The following is a 17,114-nucleotide window of genomic DNA, read 5'->3' as shown; positions in this document are numbered from 1 at the left end:
GCCACCAAAGGGCTGCAGGTCATGCCCCTAATTTCGGGACCTCCTGTTTTCAAATTCTTGAGAACAGCCACTGTGTCAGATCCCCCAACATTCCATGTCTGTCTACATCGCGCTTTGATGTCCATCAGGTTCATCCCATCGGATGCGATTATTCACGTTTCCCAGCAATCTCAACTATTCCCACATGTTCATGGGAAGCAGAGTCAGGACGTGCGCACAGGCAGGGTGGGAGCGTTGGAGCGGTCACTGTCGCCTGCGTGACGGTATTTAGGGGCAGTGGAAATGAATGGAGTGGAAGAAATGCCCAGGGCTAGTTCAGAGAGATAGTTGGTCGTCATTTTGCCCCTGCGAGGCTGCGGCGGCTGTTTTTCTTGCGCTCTGGTACTTAGCCCTGAAGAAGCAACCTATCACACGCCCTCGGGGTGGGCTGCGCCTGCTAGGAACGCGCTCAAGCTGCTGAGTTCCGCCTCGCGTTTCTCACTGCAAGATTTCTCAGGCAGGTCCGGCGCCGTCCATTCACTTTCTGCATGCACATTTTCCGCGTGCACATTTACGATAAAAGCGAAATTTGAAGGAATGCCGAGGAAAATATTCGTCCATCCTTCAGAAGCAGTCGTATGAATAAGACGAACGCATTTCAAACTCACAGCTTTCAACACTCTTCACGCATTTAAGGTAAGGTTACTGCTGTTTATATGTTTAAATTGAAAGAAATTGGAGTACGAGTGGCTTGAATTTTTTGGTGAGTTTTGTCACACTGTAGTTGATAGGTACAGTCAAATATTTTGCTATTTAACGTGCTTATATAGACGCTGTTTTGTTTAAATGGAAGTGCATCTTTGCATGCGTGATAAATTGGGATTTTTTTAATTAAAAAACAGCATTGCAACTGTTTTCTAAGAAACATGATGCAGAAATGAAAGCCTGGCGTTGGAAGAAAAAACACGTTAGATAGTAACAAAGCCTGCTTGCCAGGAAGAGATGGTAATTCGTATATAAGTGGCGCTCTCCCTTGAAGGCAGGCTGCTTCCTCGTACAGGAGGGTGAAACTCTGGAATGCAGCGAAGAATGCACATACAAGCCAGGGCTCCTCCGGATCAAATGCTCTGACTACACTAGCCGAAGAGGAGGCGGCGAGGGACGTGACAGGCTACTGTTCCAAATTGTTGCATTTTTGGGCAAGACAGTGCAGTTTAGCGGGCACGGCGTCTGGGTCTTTCAACCATTTCATTTGACGTGGGCCCCGAGCAGCTGCACGAAGGTTGGCAGTCGCACTTCACAGGTACATGTTACTTTTCATTCATGACATAATAGCTTTTCAGGGGACATGCAACGTTTCAGCTCCGCACTCGCTGCCTGACCCGCGATAACATGCTGTGATTACCATGACATCTGCTTTCCTTTGTATACATTATTATTTGAGCGACAGGTGCCTCAGACCATTTTGCAAGGGGGGCCTCCAAACATCACATTGAAACATATTGTTGTATTTTGCCATTTCATCCAGCACATTCGTCACAACAAAACGAATTTGATCTCAGCTCTTGATAACAGCTGTTATTGTCAAATTCAATGGCACTGTGTCGACCTCGGATGGCCGATGAGCTGCTATGAAATATGCTATTTTTTTAATTTATTTATTTGCCTTAATTGAAAACATTTTTAACAAAAAGACAGAGCAAATGCACTGTGTTACATCAATATTTTCAACATAAAAAGAAGCCGTTCTTAATTATCCAAGAAGAAGTGAATACTCAAAAAGAAAAGAAATGAGCAAGAAGACGCATATTTTAACATTCTTTAACATGGGAAATAATGGATCCAAGAATTTAGACACGGCGATCATCTGACAGGGTTTGTTTCCCAGCTATCAATAATGACCACCAACTATCATTCTCTACACTCTGAAATTCTGATAGTTAAGAGTCTGATATGTTTGGTGCAACTCTCCGCTAGAGCTTAGCAACAAATGACCAAGTGTTTGATTCCACAGCAGCCTAAGGATTTTGCTGAGTCTGAGAGTTGTGGATCAAATCGTACCGTACAACTTTCCTATCACATCGAGAAGGGCGATGGGGCAATAGCTCTTTGGATTATTACTATCCCCATTTTTAAAAATGGGGACCACAATCGCCTCTCTCCAGGAACTCAGAATTTTGTGAGTGGTCGAGATCTGTTGCAACAGCGTGTGGATTAGGGGGCCCATATGACCTGATGTTCCATGAACATGAGGTTTGTCAGACTACCGGGTCCCAGAGCGCGCAACTTCTTTAACTTCGCAATGCGAGCCTGAATGTCAGAAATGGACAATGAAGAAACGCAAAGGACAAGGTCAGCAAAATTATGATCACTTTTGATGATCATATAGATTTTTGAAATGTTCAATCCAAACAGATTCAATGTTGGGATTCCGCTGGTCATCATGCATCTGTGGGTCCACAGATTTAATTAAGGGCCAGAAATCTCATGTTTTTTTTCCCCACCTAAGGTCTTGAGCATGGCTTCAAAGTCTTGTTGATATAGCAACCGTCTAAATGAATAGAGACAGATCTTGTAGCTCTTTTTTCCCATTCGAAGATTTTCATGAGCAGATGGATCTCTTGATCTTTTAGCTACTCTGGCAAGCCTTCTCATTTCTTTTCTATGGTTTACAAGCTCAAAGTTGAAAACATGATTGTGGGTCTGGCAGACTTGATGTCTTTTTAGTAGAACTGGGGACCTGAGGTTCAAAGAAAGGTGTATACTCCACCAGAGAACCCTCGACTGGAAAGTAGCTACAAAATTGCTAGAGTTTGGCAATTTTAGGCGTGACCCACCGCCAGTGACTGATACTGCAGACGTCATCTTTTGATGAAGATTCGGGACAGATCCAGTACATTACATGTGTAGCACATGGTGATTGCTTTTCTTTGTTCGTATTATCTTAAACGCAGCAACCTGAGGTAGAAAGTGGCCTGAAACAAAGATATCATCGATCACAGAAGAATGACCCATATTTTCCCAAGTCACATGAGGCGGCACGTCATCTTTAATATTGCCGTTAAGCATGTGCATGTCTTCCATGCCATTAGTGTGTTCCACATGCTAGCTCTGGAGTTAGGAGTGGAATGGTGTGAGTTGGTTTGTTCATTGCCATTGCCAGTGAGGCTTGAGGTGTTTAGATCACCAGAGAGTATTACATTCCGGGTCTGTTGCACTATATAAGCGTTGTCTATCAGATCAGATATATGGTCGATAAATGCTTTGTTAGATGTAATTTTCCAATAGACATTGATTAGAACTAACTTGGCTGTTGATGTAGAGTCCAAACCATTATTGACCGTTTCCCAGGTTAGTAATACTGCTTGGGTCAATGGGGTCGTTGAAACAGATTTAATTGAAGTCAGCGGACTTCCAGACTTAATAGCTGTTAACAAGCCCGATGTCAGGCATGCATTTTTGGCCTTTGTGGCGTCACTTAAAGATGACGTAAAGCCGTCTGAACTTGGATTTGCATGCAATCAGGTCTCTTGAAAACATAAAAGGTCGTGAAGGCCCAGATTTATCTCGCTTGATTTTGTCAAATGACTAAAACCTTGGGTGTTCCATGAGGCTAATGATAAGCAAGGATGTTTTTGTTCAAGATGATCGGGTCAGTGCATCTCATTCGTTGTCATGGATATGGATTGCTAGAGATCGTCATGAGCTGCCAGAGCACCAGACAGCCAATACCTGTCCGTATTTTTCATTGACACTTTCGGTTCAGATGCTGTATATGGTCCACACTAGGAGCATTTCCTCCACCCGTACCACTGTGAAGCCTCTGTACCCAGACAGTCTGAAACGGAAGATCATTTCTAGGCTCACTGCTAAAGGGCCCTTAATTCAAGAAAGAAAATTGTCACGTCACTTAATCAAAACTTATAGCTCTTCCTTGCTTCATGTCACACGCTTGGCTGTCTGTAAATAAGGCTCCTGGACCATACACTTCCGCTATAATGTGTGATAACTTTTAGGGGCCACATAGATGCTCTTCTTGCCCCCCGACCTCTTGTTCTTTCTCTATGTCCTGTGTTCACAATTTCTTTGACTTGATCCCTCACTCTCCAACTGTTCCCCAACCTTTTTATATCCAGTCTCTGCTCATACCAATTGTTCTTGCTCTTATTCCCTATCTCGTGTCTCCCTCTCCCTGCATTTACAATACTCTTTCACTCTATTATCACACAACCTCTCAGTATGCCTCTTCACACAACCTCTCAGTATGTCTCTTCCATTGTCAACCTAGTTCATCTTTTTTTCTCATCAGCTCCCATCCCCTTGCTTTTTGACTCTTATTATTTCACGCATCATTTCTCCTACTTGTATACCTTCCTTCCCCTTTTCAATGACCAACAATTGCTCGATGATGTGCGCCTAGAAGGATTTGATCCACAACTCTCAGACTCAGCAAAATCCTTAGGCTGCACCATTAACAGTAATCTGTCCTTCTAGAAACACATAGCCAAGAATCTCTAGCCTTCAAAAAATCAAACTCTTCACCCTGCCGCAGGACCTCTGGATCGTAGGGCAGGCCTGTGTGGACTCACCCATTGATGGGTGATAAATGGTCTCCTGACAGGGCTCCCAGCTGCTCACTTAGCTCCCCTAAACGCAGTTCACCTGGCTGCAGCACATGCTATTACGGGAGCATGGAAACTTGACTGAATTACCCCCATCCTATACAAACTACATTGGCTTCCACTCCAAGCTAGGATACTGTTCAAGACTACATGTATGGTCTACAAAGCATAAGTGAGTAGCACACCAGCGTACCTGGTCGCTAGGCTCCACGTGTCTGGTGGCCCATGCTCCTCGTGCAGCAAATTGACCAACTGGCCTGAATCCCAACTTGTCTTCAAAGAGAGGACCCGCAAACAATCCTACTCTTGGTGAGGGGGGAAGCAAGACAATGCCGCACAACACAGGTTTGAAATCCTGATCTTGCGCTTGGAAACCAATCTCTGATATTAAGCGCATTACAAAAGAACAATTATAATGAATTGTCATGCTCCCCTCTGGAACTCGATCACATTGTCTGCCCGAAATGCCCCCTCAATTCTTCAGTTACGCAAATTTTGGAAAATATTGGCTCTTTCAACAACACTTGACCAAGGACTAATTCCAATGGACATACAGACGGACGCATAGACCTCACAGTACTGCGGTACTGTTAAAAGATGCCAGCCCAGATGCTGGCTACCCACACCCGGTACAGCGCTCTGCTGCTCTTGAGCTAGGTCTGTGCTTTAAACAATAAAATAAAAATAAACTAAAACATGCCCCTTTTGCTATCTTGTTTTCTTCCATTCTTTTATTTCTTCATCTCTTTCTACCTGCATCCCTATATTTCTCGTTTCCTTTCTGGTAAATGGCACATTGGTACCTTGGCTAAACCGTGAACATATGTAATTCTACAGTGGTTGTTATCAACTACAGTATATGGCCTATCATGTGGGGGAGTTGATAGCTACGCATGTGTAATTTGATGCTGCATACGCCCCTCTTCATCCCTTCCCTCCCTGTGCTGTCCCCATGGACCAGCATTGAAGGTGTGGAGAGGAGAGGAAGGAGGGGGTTAGGTACATTATAAAATATCTCCTTCCCCCATCTCAAAGGGGTACAAAATACCTGGCATCCTCCCGCAATCCTCCACCTCCATTGTGTACTCAGGAAAAAATGTGCCTGGCATTCTGCCAACCTCGCTGACACCCAGTGCGTTAAGTGCAATATGAAAGGCCTCTGGAAAGGGTGTGTGGGCAAAGAATGATGGGCATTGCCTAAAGGAGAGGCAGGTGGCTTGATCAAGAGCTGCCTGTCCTCATCAAGCACAGACAACATGCATTTTGGGTCAGCATTGAAGCAACCGTGGGCGAATCCCTGGTTGTTGATTGATAGTGAAAAGGACTATTTGGTGTCTTAATATAGTAAAAGGCAGCAATGAAGGATCCCTACTACTGAGGCTGCCCTGTAGAAAGAAACTAACATGTTGGAGAGGGTTGGAATCCATTTGTTGCGCCAATTTAACATGTTTAATTTCATTGCATTTTGGGTCAGCATTGTCTTAGTTGGTCTTGCCTGTATATCGTAAAATAAAACACCATTTGTTTCAGTGCCTAAATAAATTACTGTCTGTAAATAAACTGGTTTCTCACTCAGTATATAAACTTTTTAATCAGTGGATAGGTCATCTTCAATGTATTAAAAATAAAAACGACCCACCCCTTTCTTTAAGTGCTCATTCAGGGTTTAAGCACTCCTGCTAGCTGCCTGTCCGTGATCATCTGCAGCTATTAACCCCCTGCCTCCACTGCTTTAGCTATGATTTTACCACAGTATGAAGCTACAATGAAAGACTGATGGCATTCACATGCTGCCCAGGGAGGCACCAGTCCAAAGGTTATGTTATTTTGAATGCACTTCTGCTGGTCAAAGATAGACCCCTTTGCCCTGCTTTCTGCTCTTTGATGTGGGGCAGGGAATATGCTTGGGGGATAATGAAGATCAATATGCACCATCCATGATATACCCAGGGATATCACCTATTGGAGTTTGCATTAGGAAGCAGCGCCATTATAATCTCTGCACCACACAGCTGCCTCAGGAGGAGGAATGGGGATACAGGCACAGGCACCTCAAAAATTCTTTTGAAATGGGCCCTCAATGAGCCCCAATTGGCATTTTCTGAAGGCACTAATAGAACCAATGTAAGCTACTTTGCATAAAATTAAAGAGCATTTCGTGAACATGAATGCCATATCATCACATATATTATGAAATTTGTAAATTTGTGAATTTGTCACTTTCATGGTGAATATTGTATTAATATTTTGCATATGGTGTAAAATGAGATTTTGTATTCTGTGTAACTGTATTTTATGAAGTACATTTTCTGTAAATTTTGGAAGGTTGATTTATCAGCCAACCAAAATAAAAAAAAATAAAAAAATATCCTCACAAGACATCGAGCCTACAACCCCTACGCACAGAGGGCCTGATTCACAACACGATTTCCTATGGGATTGCACCATTATAAAACGCTTCTGTGAATCAGACCTATAATGTACACTGGCCTGCCTGCTACTTTCATTTGTGATAACACACTAACAGTAAAGTGGCTGCAAACCACGAGTTGTATATGTGCATATGGGCAGCTCCACGCTTTTGGTCAGGTGCTGGCTGTCGGCACTCAGCTTCCCTGTTCCCCGTGCAATTCCTTCAGTGTGTTAATCACTGGATTGTCATTCACACAAGTTAGCCTCTGCACGCAGGCTCCTGAGATGTTTTCAGATCCTGCAAGGCACCTGTGCGCAGTTACGATCGTGGGCGACTGCTGGGGCTCGACCCTGGCTAGCCCCTGCCCACCTCCCACATCCTGCTTCTTGTCATCACCCCAAAAAGGAAAAATGATTTGGATTGTTCTGCAATCTGCCTCATTTCCCTTTGTCTAGCCCCACCTGTCCCAAACCAGAAGACTGGACACCGGGTGTCCTGCCAACTTCCCTCTTTCTGTTGTATGCCTTCCCCCACAAAGAAAAGAGGAAAATAGTAACTGGCATTCTACACATTTCTTTCACTTTGGCCCCTTCGCTGGCAAAGGGGGAATGGCCTTTGACAGTGCGGGGGCCACATCTTTGACCAACGGTCAGAATAGCAGAGCTCACACTGCCACCAGGGCCATGGATTGCGAGTGGCTTCCTTTGGTTCCTCAGATCTTAGAAGAGGTAGAGAAAACGCTGTATCCGCTTGCTGTGACATCACTGCTGTGGAATATGGAATCAATAATCACCTGCCTTGCCATCACAACAAGATGATCCAGCATTTCAAAAACGAAATAGTTGATAACCAAAGTGACCTTTGCTGATATGACTGGAAGTGGCAACCATCTCGGGAAGATAGCTCAGCGTCAACGTGGTCGCCTTGAAAGCAAGACGACATGGAGCAAGACAAGTTTGAACCCCGGGTCCGCGCTTAGAAACCTCTGGGTATTAAGCGCGTTATAAATAACTTATTATATCATATCATTGGATGGCTACTGGCTTGGTTGGCAGATAAGCCCATAAATGGGAGACCAGTCCTTAAGATGTTGAATGAGGCGCGCAGGGTGACAGCCCGTTGAATATCTTCAGAGAGACACTGGGCCTCATTACACGGTAGGCGGTAGCAATGGCGCTATTAGCGCCATGGCTACCCCCTTACCGCATTCCGGGTTCCTGTTCCCGGAATGGGGACTTACCAGGTCATTCCGACCTTGGCGGGACCGGTAAGTCCCCATTCCGGGAACCATTCCCCATTCCTATTTGAGCCCCCATATGGCTCAATGGGAATGGGCAAGGAGCTAATAACGGTACCGCAATTTGCAATTTGCGGTACCGTTATTAGCTCTGAAGTCCCTTAGCGGGTCCCTTCCATAACGCCTGGTAAAACAAGGTGTTAGGGGAGGGACCCGCTAAGGGACATCGTAGTAGGACGGTAAGGGATTACTGGCACCGGTGCCCTTACCGGTGCCGGTAATCCCTTACCGCCTACCATGTAATGAGGCCCACTGAATGGAGCAAAGGACAGCAATGGAAGAGGGGCTTGTAGTAAGCGTTGCCGTCATGCTTTTAATCATTCTATAACAACACACAACTTAATCCCTGCTCATTCCCGCCACCCGGGTCCCATGTATTAAAATATCACGTATCTCAAGCACATTAGGCCCAGGAGAGGTGGCACCCTGACTGTGAAGTGCCCTGACTCTCCACCCAGGAAGCAGAAAGTGCTCAGAGTGGAAGGCTGCTAAACAGTGGCTGAGTAAAACACATGTTTGCAAAATCTGAAGGTGCAAAATCAGGAGATTGTACAGTTCTGTAACACACAATATTCACAATAGACACAGTGGGTAACATGGGGGACGTCCAACCGTTCATCAGAATGTCTTGAACCTGTCATTTGCTCACTAGACCGATGTCAGAGAGGTTGTTTCTGCACGTAGAGCCCACCATACACAAGGTGACCTTTTCAGCAGACCCGAAGTAATTGCATCACACGCAGGACGCCACCACTGTGATGCAGATGAAGGTCACTGCAAGATTGAGACAAGTGAACCTCACCCACGGCAAGGAGCTGAAAGAACTGCAATTGAAACGCAAACAAACGCCAGCACGATAATGAAAACGGACCCTGGCTGAGGGAATCAAACAGTTCCACCTCACGTAGGACATCTCCACTGACATAATGAAAGACGACCCTCCCTGGGAGAGACTGAGACAAGCACATCTCTGACGTGACACATCTCCGTAATACAGAAAGGTGGCCTACACTGTAGGACAAAGACGAGTGCACCTCACACAGGCCGCCACCTTGAAGTGCGCCCGCCATTGCAGGAGTGCTACAAGTGCACCTAAAGCAGTGCTAGCAGTGCCTTAAGTGGCACGACAAAGTGAGCGGGGCGCATCAAGGGGTCGTGGTCTAATTGCGGGGTGGGGGGGTTGCCTGTCGGCTCATTAGGCCATGCCTCCTTGACAAGCGTCAGCTTAATGGGCTACAGGCACCCCCGCCAGGCAGCCCTTTATATAGATCATCACCCTCTCCCCAGCTGCAGATCTCTGCACCTATTACCTAAAAGGATGCCTGGAGGGGGACAGCAGCCTCACCTTTTCAGCCTTAATGGTGGTGCTGGCCCTCACCAGGCTTTTAATGAGGGGCAGCAACACCATTAAGTTTGAAAAGGTGAGGCTGCTGGAAGCCGAGGCGCACCAGACCATGGATATCTCTTGATTAAAGGGCACAGATGCCAGTGCCACCATTACAGAGAAAGAGCATTTTTTTCTGAAGCCTAATGCTCTCTCACATGAGCGAGAGCTTCAGGCTTTAGAAAAAGAAACCTTGTCCTCTAGTGGCTGGGGCTGCCAGGGGACATTTGGGGGCCTGGCAGGGCCCCACCTCAGACCCATATTTCCGAGCCTGCCGGGGCTCCAACCCAGCTATCTCCGGCCCACTTGAAGCCCTGACGAGTAGATATCACCACTACAACACTGAAAAGTGGCTTATACTTCAGGACTGGTATAAGCACAGTTCACACATAATACCGCAATCGTAAGATGACCCCCATGGCAGGACCTATGCAAACACACTCTTGCAGAACATAACACCACCACTACAAACCTGAAAGATGGTCCTCACTGTTGGAATACACCGAGAACTCCATCATTGGGCCGCACACCACTGAAACACTACACGTCGACCCATGCTGAGGATTGCAATATCTGCCCCTCACTTAGGAAGGTACAGAAGATAACCACTAAAATGTGAAAAAACAAAATGAGACCTTCACTGTAGGACCAAGTGCTGCCCCTGACAAAGTTCGGGACACCAATGTTGCTCTCCCAGCAGAAACTTTCTTAATTTGGAGGTCAGGCTGACTAGCCTACAGTTGCCAGCATTTTCCCTGTTCCAACTTGTGTGCAATTGGACACACATCACTATAGCCTATTATAGTAACATATCATGTTCCTTTGGGTGTCAAGTGAAAAACCTTATAATAATGCTCTCAATTTATGACCACACCTCAGCTTCAACTTTAATGTAGGTCTGTGCTATCTATCGAGTGATATCAAATGGGCCTCATTACAAGTTCATCGGTACAGGAAAAAAGTGGCAGTAATTACACATTTGTTTGCAGTAGTGGAATTACTGCAATTTTTCCTGCACTGCTGAATTATAACTTTCAAGGATTCGCTTCTAGCAAAAAGCTGGAGGTGGATCTGCCTCTTTACTCCCATAAATCGTCGGATTTACTGCACAGTATTTTCGCCGGTGGTAAATCCACCAGAAATCATCATGGAATCCTATGGACTCTAAAAATGGGTAATTATGACCACTTGTAATCCCACGGGACCATTTTGCATTAACAGTAATCGAGTTTGGCAGGAATTCAGCAGATTCAATGCTGAATTACCACCCTACTTGCAATGAGGACCATTGTATTTAATCTTCTGTAGGACAGGGCAAGAATGATCAAAAACATGAAATAGTTGTGCAAGGAATGAACATCATCTCGTTTTTGTTATTCCACAATTGCAGTTCAGATAAGAATCATAAGCCAGCAGATAGGTATCCTATATATATATTTGACCATAGCCTGGCGTGCCCTCTGTGCCCCCTCCCCTTTTAAAATTCTGGTTTAATTGGGTCCACTCTCCCCCAGTGTAATAATAGATTTCACAACCATTTTATCCTCCAATCCAAATTCTCAGGCTGTTTGTAGGAGTATGTATGATTTATAGTTACTAACACTTAAATGTTAGGGATATTGCTAAGAAAAATAAATAAACACAATCTAGTGTGCATAATTTAATTAGTGATTCGAGCAGACAACACATATTAACAAACATATTGGTCAAATATGAATATCTGTAGCTATTCCATTGATCCTATAATGGTATCTGCTTTATGCAAATCGGCAAGGAACCCTTTTTCATGCTATTTGACCTGTTCCCATTTTTCACAGGGGTAGTTGGCCATAGTACAGTAGGAATTTACCAGACTTTTCACCTTGGAGTGATAAACTTCTATTGCTTAATACTGTATATGGTTATTCTAGGTTTTGATAATGTGCGTTGCTAAGTTAGATACATGTAATAGGGAACAATATATGTTGTAAAAGGTCATTAGAAATTAAAATGGTAATTCTTCAAAATTAGCCACTTTACAATGCTAGTGCTATTAAATAATTTCCTTTTTGATTCGATTTTTTGTTGAGAATACAAACCGATTTGTCTCTACAAATGTAGATCCTTCTTGGACAGAAGCCAGCTCAGATTCAAAATAAGTTTCTATTTCTTCTGTGAACACCAGGACAATGTATAATTGTGTGTGCTGGCCACTAATTGCACAAGAACCTATAATGAACAGAAAAGAATAAACTGTTGAAGACCCTGCAGCCATTGGCATAGCGAGGGTCCCCGCAGCCACTGCAGTGTGAGGGGTCCGGCCGCCACATGTCCGGAGGGGGGGGGCTCAGACTTCTAAAAGATATAGTAACAATCGTGGGGGTTCTTTTGCCAGGCTGTGCCTGTGCGACTTGATCTTTGCAGTTGCAATCCTGTTAGTCGATGTAACCGAGTAAAACGGATAGAACCCGCTCTGTTGCTTACAAGTTAAGTGTGGATACTCATAAGGGGGCCCCAGACAGATGGTATGTTTACTCCTTTCTTGGATTTGTTGACTGTTTCATAGTCCTTCTAGGTTGACACGTGTTACGGCTTGTGAGTCTTTCTCAAAACCGGGCTAGTACACCAAAAAATGTGAATGGATTGTATACAGCAAAACAAAGACTTATTAGCATGTAATATACAAAGTTTATGAAAATTGCAAGACACAAAATAAGGGTTGGTATTTGGGAGGATTTGTTAGGGTGGGGGAAAAAGAAAGAAAAGAAACGGTATTGTTTTAGTGCTTGCATTTTAATTGTGTTACTTCTACATCATTGCTTTCACCTTCCTTGGTGTTGCCCTCATATTTTATAAGCATATAGGTATGTTCCTTCCTGGGCTTCACCTGTCTAAAAGATCTGCTTCCCATCTCATGATTAAATACTATCTGGAATGCGCTCACCTTCCATGTTTTATACAGATTGTTCCACTCGTTCCTGCTGCAGTGTCCCTTAGTAATCCAGGGTTAATTTCTTATTGCTTTTTCCTAAAACTATCAGTCTCACAGCAATTGTGTTACTAAAATCCCACGTCTCTCTGAGTTTGCTCATGTCATTTTCCAAAGCCCTCTCGGTCTTCACTTTTTATTGGTACGTTTTTAATCCATATTCAAACCCGGCCCAAAAAAGATTGGCGGCGCATCATTGTTCACCTTACCTGCCCTCGTCTAAATACTCTCTTTTTTAGTAACACGATTGCTGTGAGACTGATAGTTTTAGGAAAAAGCAATAAGAATGAACGGAAACATGTACAATGAATAGAATTTGGATTAATAGAACCCTTCTTCCTGTACTCCTGTACAATGAAGAATCTCTTCTACCACAAGCCACTTTCTCACTCTCTGTAGAGTGTGTACATTTCAATTGGGGACTTAACTTTTTTCGTTTATCAAGACAGCTCTCTGTCCCAGCACCAAAAACCCTGACATTCAGTGTACATGTATCACCCTTCTACTTCAAGGCCAGGTCTGAGGAATGGTGAACAATTAGGAATTTTGTTTTTAGACAAGAACACCCCTTCACTTGAGGGAGTTTTGAGAGTTGGGAATGAAATTAGGAATAACAACTCACTTTATATGAGTGTATTTCTTATTCACACTGGGAGCAGTTTTGTTAATTTGGAACCTTAACAAAATCAACCTGTGTTATTTAGCTAGAGGGGAATTATTTGAATTAGTGTTTTGTAAAATGCTAAGAGTCTACTTCCGTACCCTGGCCCATTGATTTAGGGGAAGGTATTACATTTATTTTTTATTTATTCTTTTGACAATTGTTTAAGTTGATATTTCAACTTTTTCAATAAGACTTTAAGAAAACAATCCAATATCAGTGCCCGACGTTTACAAATTACACAAGGAGAACAGAATTAATCATAAAAGAAAGAAGTTAAGCTTGGAAGAGTAGTTCATTCTGATCAAATCCAGGGCTATAAATGGCATGGAGCACAATTTCTCCAGGTGTTTAGTTTAAACTTGTTTAATGCTTTTTTTCTGGCAATACGATCTTAATAACAAATGAATACTTAAAATCATAGTTGTAATATATGCACGAAAAATAATTTGATGATAAAGCTTCAATTCTGTACTACATCATTTTTAAAACAACACTTAGAAACAATTTAGCAACCATGTTCTTAAAATCCCAGATATTACAACAGGTCCTTTCATTTCTGCTACCAACAGATTCAGTCAATTTATGGTAAAACACTGTAAAAACATGAGCTGTTCAAAGGAAAAAAAAATACAAAATTCATGATAAGAACTTTCACCATCAATTCTATACAACATCATTAAGAAAATAATTCAAAATTAATATGGCAACCATATCCTTAAAATCACAGATCCTGCAACTGATATCTAGGTTTCTTCTATTAGCAGAATCAGTCAATTGATGCCAACACACATACAAATATGAACTGCTCAAAGGGACCAGTTGTCAATCTTCTCCTTTGACGTAGGCTAATTTTAGTGGATGAGAGATGGTGTCCCCTCGGGATTGGGCAGTGTGGTTGAATTCAAAGATATTAGAAATTGCACAGTGGCAATATTTAATGTGATTTTATCTGCGTTGAACACTGTGTTCCAAAATTGCTGTTTAGTCAATGTAGTTATATGGTTTAGAAAAGGGAAAAATTACTTCCTCAGATCTATGATTGCAGAGCATTCAGTTATTAAGTGTTGGGTGGTCTCTGGACAATCTGCTATTTTTCAAAATCTGCAAGCTAAATCTGGTTTAGCTCATTTGGAGCCAGCGTAAACTCGGTCTGGGAATTTCTGCGAGATATTGCGGTAATGTATTCACTGCTTTCATTGTGAGCGCCCCTGCTTTGAATGCTACATAGGGCTGGCATTTCTCCCAGGTGGATATCCAGTCCCATTGTTGTAGTTTTGTTTTTGCTTTTTCCGGATTATTTATCAGTGTTTCTAATGAAATGTCAGCATCTTGTAGAAAGGTCAGGCAAGATGTCTTCGATGATTGCATAGGACCCGTGTGTTGGGATTCTAAGAGGGTCTTGAGTGTCGGGAATAGATTACACGAGGTCTTATTTTACAGAAGGCATTTCCTATATGTCGTCAACATTAGCCAAATTACTGTTGCAAATTGGGAGGTAAGCCCTGGCTCGAATCTAATTATTGCTATCAGAGTGTTCTGTGGAAGAGGCAGGATGGTTTTCCAATATATGCCTTCCAAGGCGTCCCACGTTGGGGAATGCTGCAACGCTTTGGTGCGGCTACCATAAGTTATTATGGGAACCACTTTTTGGTTGTAGAAAATGACAGCTGGCTTAATTGAAAATTTCCCGTGTTTTATCTGGATCGCCTTCCCCTGCGTCGCTAACAGACACATCCTGCTGGAAATTTCAGCTTTGTAAGGTTAATCAGTGGGATTGAAGTTGATGTTCACTCCTAAATATGTGTATTGTAAAATCTGAGATAACGATCGATATGTGAGTGTCCAATTGAATTTATAACCTGTTTTTGGAAGGTGATGATAGAAAATGTGTATATTTGATTTGTCAGTGTTGATAACTAGGTTAATCGTTTCACCATAGCAGGTTAGAGCTGTGAGTTTTCTTTGTAGCCCAATGGGGCACCTATCCAGGATCACCAAGTCATCTGCGTATAATAGATAGGGAATTTCAGTTAGCTCTAGTCGCAGTGAAAACGATCGGACAGAGTTAAAAGCTGTGTGAATGTCATTTCTGAAAAAGTTGAAAAGAATCAATGCCAGTGGGCAGCCCTGTTTTAGGCCAGTGTTTGTTTGTATAGACTTTGAAAGGAGCCCATTGGTTGTAAGTTTTACCTTGATGGAAGTATTGGAATAGAGTTAGTATGTCAACTAAATAATGTATGAAGGGCAATTGGAGTTAAAAGGTTTGTTCCATAAAATGTCATGAGGGACTGAATCAAATGCCTGCTTAAAATCAATTAGAGCTATAAAAACAGGTTACTTGGTTAAAATGGCTTGATTCTTAATGGCGGATAGTAGGGTTAGGTTAAGGGCCATGCCAAAGCCGGAAACAAAGCCTGATTGGTGCCTGTCCAGTTGATTGCTCGCTAATAGCCATTTTAAAAAATATTGTAAAATCAATCTTGCTAAAATCTTACGTGGTGCGTCAAGAAGCGCTATCAGTCTGTAATTACTTGGGTCAGATATGCCTCCTTTCTTAAAAATCGGAATGACTATAGCTTCTCGCCATGACGGTGGAATATGACCAGAATGAATACTTTCCTAAATATTAGTTCAGGTAAAGAGGCCCATGCCTCTGGATTCCCTTTTAAAATGACATTAGTTAGATTGTCGGGGCCTGGGCCTCTCAACATACTTCGCTTTTTTATTATTATCAGGATGTCTAATGTATCGAATTGAAACTTTGCCAGGTCCGGTGTGTCAGAAAGGGAAAGTTTGTCATGGCGATTGCTTTAAGAAGCTTGAGAAAATGAGTGCTCCATTTGGCTTCACTTATCGTGTTCAGTTCCAGCGTTTTAAGGGCACTTGTGGTAGAATTAATTAGTCACCAGATATCACCTGCTGATTTGGTCATTAATGCTTTTAACATTTTCTCAGCATTTTCTTGTTTTTGATTAATTATGATCTGTTTGATTTTGTTCTTATATCTGGTTTTAAGTAGAATTCTCTCTCTGGAGTGTGTTATAGGAGATAGAAGGCGCAGTGCCTTGACGCAATTCTCTTTTGAGATCATAGATGGGAGAGTTGAAATTATGTTTGTGTTTGAATGTAGAACAGGGGCTAGGTTTCATCGACTCTATAATAATTTGTATGTAGTCAGTGTAGATCACTGTAGCGGAAGCCTCATTTATATTGTTAATTTTGGTGAGCTTGTTCTTTAGGATACTTATTAATTGTGGGTTCCAGCGTAATCGATTTCTGTCGTTATTAAGAGTGACAGAAAGATCATAGAATTGTGACAATTGTTGTTCATGTGGGACCCAGCAAGTTTCAAGGATCATGAGATCACTAAGAGAGGTTTGTGTGATTCTGAATGAGTCAACACTTCAATTCGCATTTAAGAAGGAAATGGCCAGTTGGACATACCACTGATTCTTGAGCTTCCATAGAGAGGGAAGCAGACAGAACCACTCCTAGATTTCTCACCTTAGCTGCAGGAACAGGAAGGGGACCAAGAGAGGATGGCCAGAAGGAGGACAACCATAGTGAGGGATCAGGAGGGGAACCCACCACCAACACCTCCGTCTTGTCTCCATTCAATTTCAGCCAATTGTGGTTCATCTACTTCCCCACGGCCGTCAGGCATTGATGGAGGCACGATGACATCTCCGCCTGATCAAGATCTAAACCAATCAGGATCTGAGTGACGTCGGCATAAGAGTAACACCTGATGCCAAAGGAGCGGATGAGACACACTAGTGGGCAGATA

The 17,114-nt window shown here is 43.0% G+C and overlaps 1 protein-coding gene across 2 annotated transcripts in view; it reads left to right on the top strand.

The window, feature by feature from the left end:
• The first annotated feature begins 239 nt into the window (after positions 1 to 239).
• The window catches only part of CYSLTR1 (cysteinyl leukotriene receptor 1), a 415,907-nt gene continuing 399,032 nt past the window's right edge, over positions 240 to 17,114 (top strand). Inside the window, exon 1 of one of the 2 annotated variants that reach the window (XM_069612895.1) lies at positions 240 to 675. The gene's annotated coding sequence lies outside the window, so the exon portion shown is untranslated. Of the gene's footprint in view, positions 676 to 1,086; positions 1,283 to 17,114 lie in introns of those variants that run through there. The other variant, XM_069612896.1, reaches the window with a different exon arrangement.

The sequence above is a fragment of the Ambystoma mexicanum genome, chromosome 5p (assembly GCF_040938575.1).
Source record: "Ambystoma mexicanum isolate Mex_15411 chromosome 5p, UKY_AmexF1_1, whole genome shotgun sequence".
Taxonomy (NCBI): Eukaryota; Metazoa; Chordata; class Amphibia; order Caudata; family Ambystomatidae; genus Ambystoma; species Ambystoma mexicanum.
This window is presented reverse-complemented; position numbering and strand designations above follow the sequence as displayed.